This window comes from Dendropsophus ebraccatus, chromosome 12 (genome assembly GCF_027789765.1).
Source record: "Dendropsophus ebraccatus isolate aDenEbr1 chromosome 12, aDenEbr1.pat, whole genome shotgun sequence".
In the NCBI taxonomy this organism is placed as follows: domain Eukaryota; kingdom Metazoa; phylum Chordata; class Amphibia; order Anura; family Hylidae; genus Dendropsophus; species Dendropsophus ebraccatus.
In genome coordinates, this window is record NC_091465.1 from 40,651,369 (window position 1) to 40,662,095 (window position 10,727).

The window sequence follows — 10,727 nt, forward strand, 5'->3', positions numbered from 1 at the left end:
GGGGGAGCAGGACTATTTGCAGTGTTCTGCCGGAACCTCAGTAGGTGTGCGCAGGTTGTGCTCTCTTGTCTAACCTCACAAAGAGGAAGGAATAGTCACTGGACCTAGGAATTAGCCTTGTATGCCTTGACCCTTAGACATTTAAACACTCTATCACTCTCCATCTAGGGTTACTTTTCCCTTCTCCACATATTTCTTGACAGTGTCCAAGTTCATGACTTTTACTCTTTAAACTCAGACACACATAAATTATATACATTGCTCACCTGCAGTCTTCTGTTACACTCGGGGGATGTTAGCGATCATATGTGACATTACTGTGACCCGTTTACCTTTTTAGTTGTTTTTTTCTGCCCTGAGAATTCCTAAGGTTAAGGACAAGTAATAATCTGTTACCAGGATACCAACCCTTCTTTATTCTAGGAAGTGGAATATACTAGCTGCAACCCAGATACGGATAACAAATCACATTACATTGTAATAGTAATTTCCTATATTCCGATAATCTTATACAGAAATTCTTAATCTCCAATTCTTATGGTCTTAATATCAAAAGCAATTTACGCCCTGGTATGCTCATGCCTGTTTGGACCTTGGCGCGGTCCCCGGCTCATGGTAAACGGCCAAGACTGCGCTCTAAGTCATGATTTTATATTTGTAGTCTATGTTTTATTTGCACTTTTCCAAACACTGTCTAAACACAGCTCTACATCTTCTGCTCTGCTGATTGATTTATCTGCTACACCCATCTCTTCCCTGCTGAGTTCCCTCTGGCAACTTCACAGTTAACCTCTGTTTTGCTTAGGTGATTGACATCTGGTTCTTCCACTCTCCCTTGCTGTGTCTGTTTCTGTATATGTGTGTCTAGTCCCATCTTGTCCTGGACCGGGTCCCTGATCTCTTATATCAGTGTCCTGATATCCACACTGGCTATAAGACTACTTTTTCTAACTTTATGTATCTCCAGTGTCTCTATATCTTTTCCTGTATTGTTACCTATCTTTCCTTCCCTTTGGCTCTGTTACCTAACTATTCTCTTGGATTCTGTTATTGTACTTTGCTGCCAGTTTGGCTTGACCAAGGACAAGGAAAAGACTAACTTACATACAAGGGGGCAGTCAACGGTATGTAAGCTTGTCTTGTCCTTGTTCTGTGTAATCACCTTATTGCAAGTAGGGACTGTCACTGTGGTTGTCCGCAATCACCTACGACTGTTGAGGCAAGTAGGCCGGGTAAGCTGGTGGGACCAGATTAGGGCTTCATCTAAAATGATAAACATACAAACTGCAAAGCATTTCCACTTTGATATCCATGTGGAATCTATGAGATATGAGATAATTAGAATTTTCCCAGTTGTTCATTCAGAGCTGATTATTTCCAAAATGAAATCGGTGTTGTGTTAAGTAAAGAAGAGACATGTCAGGTAGCCAAAACGTATCTATACCATATAACACTGAAGAACCACAGCAGACGTTCAAGGGTCTTGCTTGGATTTCCAATGGCAATACCAGTTAAAAAGGCAGGCTCACAGAGTGTAGTATATACAGTGTCTTGTTGAGAGTTGATTATGTGCATGATATATATATATATATATATATATATATATATATATGTATATAATCATTTGAGTCGATGATGAAATTAAAAGTAAAAGAGAAAGATGCTTGCAAAAAGAAGAGGGCTAAGAATATGACAGCCCCTGCTCTGAACACAAAGTGGTCCTCGGTGAGGTTGTAATCTTTGAACGTATATTATAGCAAATATATAAGTAATTTGGTTGGAATCCTCAACTAGGTAGAATTTGAGAAAGTCAGTAAGCTTCATTGTCCCAAATTTCAGAAGCATGGAGAAGGCTTTTAGGTTATATATGTAAGTAAACCAGAAATGTGAAACCTTCAGCCACCCAGCTGTTGCTAAACTAGAATTCCCATTATACCTTGAAAGCTAAAGCTTTGGCTTTCCAGACATGCTAAAAATTGTACTTGTACAACAGCTGGAAGTAAACCCATTCTCAGCCTGTTTCCATGTCCATAGTACTCAAGGTTCAGATTTTAAATACAAAATTACTACTTAAAGGGATTTTTCAGTAATAGAAAAATGTTTTAAAACTGCAAATACTGGTTTAAAAAAGAATAAATAAGAGATTCTCAACCGTCCACTCACCCCACACTGCCTTCCCTAGAGTGCCTGGGTTCCTGGTCTTGTCTTCACATGCAGAAACATGCCTGCTAAGCCGATCACTGGCCATAGCAGTGGTGCCTCTCCAGGAAAGTAAAAAAGTGGAGATCAGAAAAGACCCAGGCAAGGTAAGCACGGTAGTGTTAGGGATGTTTTTTTTTTTAAGTGTCACTGTTGCTATGACTTTAAAAATCTAAACCAACAGTAGCTGTGATATCAAGTAAGTTTGCAATTTACATTCATTATTTATTTTTTAGTTATCATGGAAAACACGGCACTTCCTTTTTTCTGACTCTTTTTTCCCTCAAAAAACAGGAAACAGTCAGAAAACAGGAAGTCCTGTGTATCCAAGGCCATCTGATCGCTCATATAGAGGAGGCAGTCATGTGACTAATGGACACATTGAGCTGTGACTCTTTGTACTGGCTGGACTTCTTGTGTTTAGTCTGTTTTTTTCCAACCAGCACAAGTCAGGAAATCTGCCTTTAGGAGACTGGACCTGGATTTCTGGTAAGTTCAGCTTTGTTTTACAGCATGATAACAGCAAAAAAAATAATGAATGTATATTGCAAACTTGCTTCATATCACATCTACTGTTGATTTAAAATTTAGAAAGTTATAACGAAAGTGATACTTTAAGCCAGTCTGAGCATGTTTATAGCATTTAAATCTCCAGACAAACCTGCTTAGAAATCATTGCAGGAGAAATGTAGATACAAATTGAAGCATAATTGTCAGACTAAATATTTCCATAATACATTCCCATTTATGAGCGTTAGTAATCCTTTGTAGTCTACTTGTATGTACAATCCATCAGAAAGAACTCCAGGCAGACGTCCAACTTTTTAACCATTTTATTAATAATAACAACTCTTTAAAAGTCATCCTGTTGGTTCTGTTTCTGTTATTTTTGGTGGCCACAAAAATAAACCTGCTTCACTTGTTACAACATTTGCAAAGTGTTTTAGCAATCCATGTAATGCCATCTGTGGTGCAATGTTGATTTAATATGAAGGGTACTAGCAGCTTTCAGTGCTACAATGTTCCCAAAATGAGACTGACCAAGATGAGGCGGCTCTAGTTTCTCATCGTCATTAAAGATACCGTCACAACTTATATCTGCATCTGTTATCACAGAAATGCCAGAATAGGATATTAACCCTTTCCCACCCTAGCGTGTAAGTCCAGCAGGTTTTAAATCTCAATCAACAGCCTTTTGATGACTAAAATCAATCATTGTAAAAGACTGGCTTCAACCTTTAAGGCTGAGTTCACACTACGTATATTTCAGTCAGTATTGTGGTCCTCATATTGCAACCATTTAATGTGCTACCATTATTTGTGCATATGCTTTTTTTCTTTTGAGAGGATGATGTACTACTTATATGCATTGGTTTAGCACTCCATGATTATTAGTGGTGCCCACTAGCTTTATATATATAAAAACACAGAAAGGCTCTGTTCACACAATGTTGAAATTGGGTGGATGGCCGCCATTTAATGGCAAATATTTGCTGTTATTTTAAAACAACGGCTGTTATATTGAAATAATGGCAGTTATTTACTGTTATATGACGGCCATCCACTCAATTTCACCATTGTGTGAACAGATCCTTTCTGTGTTTTCAATTCACTCCTGGTTTTGGTTGCAATGTGAGGACCACAATACTGACTGAAATATACGTAGTGTGAACCCAGCCTAAAGGGGTACTACAGCAAAAAAAAAAAAAAATTCTTTAAAATCAACTAATGCCAGAGATTTATAATTTACTTCTATTAAAAAATCTCAAGTCTTCCAGTACTTATCAGCCGCTATATGTCTTGCAGGAAGTGCTGTATTCTTTACAGTCTAGAGAGCAGGAGAGGTTTCTATGGGGATTTACCACTGCTCTTGGCATTTCATGTTACAGACAAAAATGGCAGCAGAGAGCATTGTGTTTGGCTATGTGCACACTGAGGAAAAGGCGAGGAATTCAGCTTGAAATTCCTCCCGTAAAATATCTACAGAGCAAAGTCCCATTGTGTTCAATGGGTTTTCTGCTCTGTTGTTCACACTGCAGAATTTAAGAGCAAAATTTTCTGCTGTAGATCTGCCAGAGGAATCCTATAGTAGTCAATGGGGGGCTTAAATTCTGCTTGAATTCTGCCTGAAAACTTTCTGCTTCAATTCCTCGAGAATTGCTCATTGTGCACATAGCCTTAGACTGGAAAGAATGCACCACTTCCTGAAGGACATAAAGCAGTTGATAATTACTGATTTTTTTTTAATAGAAGTAAATTGCAAATCTTTGACACTTTCTGATGCCAGTTGATTTGAAAGAAAACATTTCTCATGGGGGAGTACCCCTTTAAAGGGTTGTCAGCTGAGCACTTGCTTGACAGCTACTTCTTCCAATATCTCCTTTGTGGAGCATGCTTACATTTTAAATGGGGAGAATAAGCCACTGCCAGACATGTCTTCCTTTCAGACTAAAAGCGTCAATATACATTTTGATGGTTGGCCTGTACCATTAAAGCAGCATGTTTATGTAATGAATAAAGTTAAGCAATGTAATGCCCCCGCTACAGCCCCCTATACTCACCTGATCCCGCCGAGTCCCGCTTCTGGATCCGGTCGGGTCACGGAGATCTCAGCCGCTGCAGCCCAGCCCGGAGAGATGAGTCCAACGCTCATAGAGAATGATGGAGAGTCCAGTGCTCCGTCATTTAGAACACTTACAATATACAGAACTGTGACACAAAGATAGGTACATATGCCTGCATTCACTGAGAGCAAGCAGAGATAGAACTATAACTTATCATATTATCATATTACAAAAACCTAGGCTCAGGGACACATGTAAGTCTATAAAAGCAGCACAGGTGCATGGAGATGATGCAGATAATGTCTCCTGGGGGTCAGGTTACCAAGTCAATAGACAGCTTACCAGACCCCCAGAGAGGTCACATGTCTAGAGTAGAGGATTTTCTTTTTAATTCCTTTACATCCAAAGCCCATAAGAAAGAGAAAAAAAAACTGAGAAAGGCTGCAAGATAGGTTACACATGTATAACTTGGTATTGGTATTGGCTTGGTATTGGGATGGGGGATCATAGCTTGGTATTGGGATGGGGGATCATTTAGAATATTGTTTTTGTTACCCGGATAACCCCTTTAACATAAGAAGCTAATAGCCTCAAACATCTATAAACATACCACCTGACTCTTTTAACCAGGGACAGCAGAGGGGCAGTTTATTACACTTTAAATGACATTAAAGGAGAAGTATCAGCCGGTTTAAAGCATCTAGCCATCTGATATGTCCCTATAGCACACAGAGCAATTTTCCTACCTTGGTTCTCAGCACTGTTTCCAGCCTGCCTCCTTTGATTAATATTGGGGTGGTGCTCTGCAGAGACATGGCGCTCATCACCGCAGAATGATGGATGAATATTTATTAGATAGGATAGGCTGGGGAGGACTGGTGCAGAGGGTGGTAGTCCTGTCCCTAGTGCTTTTTTACATATTAAATAAGCTATAAAGTTCCTGATCAAGGTAAGAAAAGTACCTTCTTGCTCAGCACCCTGTGTGCTATAGGGACAAGTATCTAGCCTGTTGATAGTTTCCCTTTAATATAATGAGTAGCACCAGCTTTAACCCCTAGACGACCCTGGACGTACAGTTACGCCATGGAAGTCTGTCACCAGATAACCCTGGGCGTAACAGTACGTCCTGGGTGTTTCTCCTGCTATGAAGTGCGCTTCATAGGAGGTGGGGGCTGGCTACAGTGAGCAGCCTGGCCCTCACCGTTAATGACAGGCTGCAGCAATCGCACTGCAGCGTGTCATAAACCCCATTAAACGCCGCAACTACAGCGTTTAAGCGTACTGTAGGTGACAGGGGAGTCCCCTGTCACTTACCGATCGGGTCCCCGCAGTGTGACAGTGTGAGGTCTCTCACCATCCTCTGCATGGTCTGATCGGCGATCTGCTCACTGAGCCTGCACAGGCAGGCTCAATCAGCAGATTGCCTATCACACTGATCAATGCTATGCCTATGGCATAGCAATGATCAGTGTATGAAATCAAAGTAAAAAAATAAAAGTTAAAATCAATATTAAAGTCCCAAAGTCCCTCCCCCAATAAAAGTTTAAATCACCTTCCTTTCCCATTATATAAATAAAACATATGAAAATAAATAAATAAACATATAATATACCGTAGCGTGCGTAATTGTCCAATCTATTAAAATATAACAATCGCCATTGCGAATGGCGAACGGCGTACGAGAAAAGAGAAAAAAAAGCGGATTACCGATTTTATGTTAATATATATATATATATATATATATATATATATATATATATAGTGATCAAAACGCCTGATCTACACAAATATGGTATTAATAAAAAGAATATATCAGGGTGCAGAAAATGACACCCCATACAGCCCCGTAGGTGAAAAAATAAAACCGTTATAAGCGTCACAATAGGGACACTTTACTAATAATTAATTGCAAAAAAAAAATAAAAAATGATTTAATAAAAAAAAAAAATATATAACCTTAGAGAATCTGTGTAAACCTGCATATGGTTGTGTTCGAACTGACCTATAGAGTAATGGTATCATGTCGCTTTTACCGTATAGTGCATTACATAGACACAGGAACCCCCCAAACGTTACTATATTGCATTCATTTTTTCAATTTCACCAATTTATATCTACATAAATAATATATTTGGAATTCCATCATACATGTTATGGTAGAATGAAAGACGCCATTACACAGTACAACTATTCCTGAAAAAAACAAGCACTTACATGGCATTGTAGATAGACAACTGAAAGTGCTAGAGCTCTTAGAAGGGGAGGAGGGAAAAGCAAAAACACAAAAATGAAAATTGTTGCGGTCCACTGGGTCATTTTGGGCCTGGTCCTTTAAGGGTGAAAGGTACCTAGAATGCATAAAAAAAAAAAACTATAATACAAAGGGATTTCAATGCATTTGGTTTAAACATGTTTTGTTGACAATAAAGAAAACTAAATAAGTTTAAATAGTAAAAAAAAAAAAAAAAGAATTAACACAATGGGGAAATTTATTAAGAGTTTTGCATCTATTTTAGGGGAAAAGATTTTTTTTAACCATTTTTGGTCTAAATTCTATTTATAAACCAGTTTTTGACAAATATTCGGCAAATATTTTTTAGAAGCAACTTTTTCTTATTAATCTGCCTGTTTTGAGTATTCACCTAAAAGTTTGCATAGTCTGGGATTAGCGCCCAATTTATCATTCTCGGCTTTTTAAAAAGTCGCACAAACAGGTGCAGGCCTACGTCTGGTCAGTACCAGGTGAATATGCTTGTGCAATTTTTGCACTTTTGTGCCTTTTTCTGTGTCTTTTTTTTTTTTTTTTTGCGACTTTTTACTTTGACACATTCACTATGCTACTATTTAATAAATCTGTCACAAGATATTGGAACAAAATATACACCAATCCCCATTAGAATAGTTGCACATATTAGACTCCTTAATAAATTCTCCCAATAATTATTATTTAAAGCCAAAGAATTTTTACACCTAAATTTTACGAAAAACGTAATGAAATGAGATGTTCTTGGAAAGCAGTGAGACAAAATGTAAAAATCTGCTGCTTTTGGAAGTCCACAATTAGCTTCTAAGGAGTTAAAAGCTTTACATAAGAGAGCAGCTATGGGACTTGCATTGTCACATTAAATAATCATACAACAATATTCTGTTTCCTGGGGGGACGTGCCATAATAGGGGTTCTGACTTTCCGTGCTGCACATTTAGAGGCCTTTCTAGGATTTTATTTCTGTAGAATTATTTGGCTTGTTCATACTTGGGATGAATACACATTTACCTCCATATCCTGTCTTGGCTGGGATTTATGTGGGACAATAGTAGTTGCTGTAAAAAGTGATTATATGGTCGCTAGGAACTGTAAATAAAGGCGTTTTTCATCTTTTCTGTGTCATTTTCTGCGTTTTCACTGGAGGTTTCAGGAACCTCTTTGGCGAAGTGAAAATGAAGAAATGTGAGGAATTTAAGTGAAAGTTCCCATTTCACTGCCAGAGGCATGAAGAGAAATTGTTGCTGTGATCCCGGCTGCTGGATAGCTAGCTGGATGTGTCTCTCTCTGCTGAGAGGTCACAGCCTGTGTTCGGTGAGCGATGAAGTGAGTCCAGCCGTTCAGGGAACTCTGTACAAATATTTTCTTACAATAAAGGGAATATCAGAGATTGGCGGTAGGGAGGGAGTGCTTGGTGGTAGATGGGAAAAAACGAGGCCCAAAGGATGTAAATGCTCCATCTGTACAGCAGCTACAAGCCATGAAATTTATGGCCTCTTAAATATACTGCAACAAAAAGTTTCTCTACTCTCACAGTTCTTCTAAGGGTAATAACCTTACTGTACAAGAGTCTGGGAGACTCCTGTCTAGAGCCCTGTCTAAATGTTAAGAATTATAGGATATGTGAAGACTGCAGGGCAATGAGGATTGCACTAGTTGTTGCTCTAAAAGAATACAATTTTTGGCTATTATACAAAATTCCAATTATATTATACTAATATGTATTATTTGATAGCAAAGGCATTCCACAAATGAATGGGATAATATGATTCACAATAAGTGGAAGGAAAAGTAATATTTTATATTCTTGATAGAACTTGGGTAAGGGGGCTGTACCAATCTCTTCCTGTGTACAGAATTAATTTTCAACTATTGAAATTCCAGGATCAGATGTAAAGGCTGTATAACTTTGTTCATCAGGAAAGGGTCACATAGATCCTAATCAACCCCCCCCCCCCCCCAAAAAAAAAAAAAAAGACTCTTATGACCCTTAACCTAGCATGTGTACACTGTACACCTGTCCAACACTCCCAGTTAGTGTGTGTTCACACGTACAGGATCTGCAGCAGATCTGCAGCAGATTTGATGGCGCAGATTAAATTAAGTTGCAGATTCAATGCAAAGTAACTCATGGCCCATCAAATCTGCTGTGGATCGGCTACAGGTCTGCTGAGGATCTGATTCAAATCTGCATCATCAAATCTGCTGCAGATCTGCTGCAGATCCTGTACATGTGAACCCACATAATATGACTTTTACTAATATATATACAGTATATTTAATTTTTTTTGTGTAAATAATCAAATATGGCCAGAAAGGAGAATGTGGATAGCTCATCAGTCTATTTTGCCCACCAACCTCTTTGAACATCAGGTTGTGACCAAACAAAAATGGTGCAAGCAGTATTTTATGGGCAAATTTGGTTAAATGAATGGACACCAGACAAAATCCTCATTATGGCTCATGGGATCTCTCTGGATCTGGCTATGTTTATTGGGCACAGGACTGTCCAGCTCCATTTTTTGGCCCTGAACAGGAATCTGCCACTTGTAATTCATGTTTCAAACTGCTGACATTGTTAGATGCTGTTAGGTCAAGGAGACACATGGTTCCTTTCATATATCGAGCTGTGCTTCCAGAATGTAGAAAAATTATTTTATTCTCTGGTACAAAGACAAAGAGACAGAGTCAAAGAGGCTTCTTTAAGTGCCTGATATGCAGCGAACTGGAATGCCTTCTATCTCCCCCCTGCTTGATTGACATCTGAAAGCTATATTCCCAGCAGGCTCAGGTATGGGAGGGAGAGTAAGGGGCCTATTCTACAGGAGCGATAATCGGCTGTATCGGCCCCATTCGGCCGATTATCGCTCCGTGGAATAGAGAGAACGATCAGCCGATGATCGTGTCATCGGCTGATCGTTCATTTAGGTTCAGACCTAAAATGCACGGCGGCGACCAACGATTTTAGCAGAACCATACATTACCTGTCCGGGTGCGGGTCTTCTTCTCCCGGTCCCGCGTGGCAGCATCGGCTTCGGAGCGGAGCTTTCTGAACTGACAGACTGCTAAGCCAATCACTGTCCGGGACCGCCGCGGCCAGTGATTGGCTGAGCGGTCTGTCAGTTCAGACAGCCCCGCTCCGAAGCTGCTGCGGCTCGCGGGACCGGGAGAAGAAGACCTGCGCCCGGACAGGTAATGTATGAAGCAAGGGCTGCAAGCACATCGTTAACAATGTCGCTGCAGCCCTTGTTTCACAATCATCGGGGCCGTGGAATAGGGCCAGTAAACGAGCGCTGATCTAGCAGATCGGCGCTCGTTTATGTCGTTGATCGGGCTCCCATAGGCCCGTGGAATAGGACCCTAAGGAGGTGTTACAGTATGCTGCTATTCAGGAGCTCGGGAAAGTCTCTTTGACTCTTTGTACTACAGAATAAAAGCATTTTTCTATGCTGTAAAAGCTCAGATTGATACATGAAAGGTACCATATGTCCTCGAAACGTCGCAGACGTGTGGACCTTATCCATGCAAACGCTATCTGTGAAGTGCAGCTGGTGTCTCTATTATGTGGACTGTGATTTGCTAACCCTACGTGGGCGAAGATAGAAATATTTGTGTCCTCCTCACCACAGTTACCTTCAGTACACTGTGGTGATGTATATGCAACCGTTTAATACATGTAATTGGAGATTGTGTGTTTATTA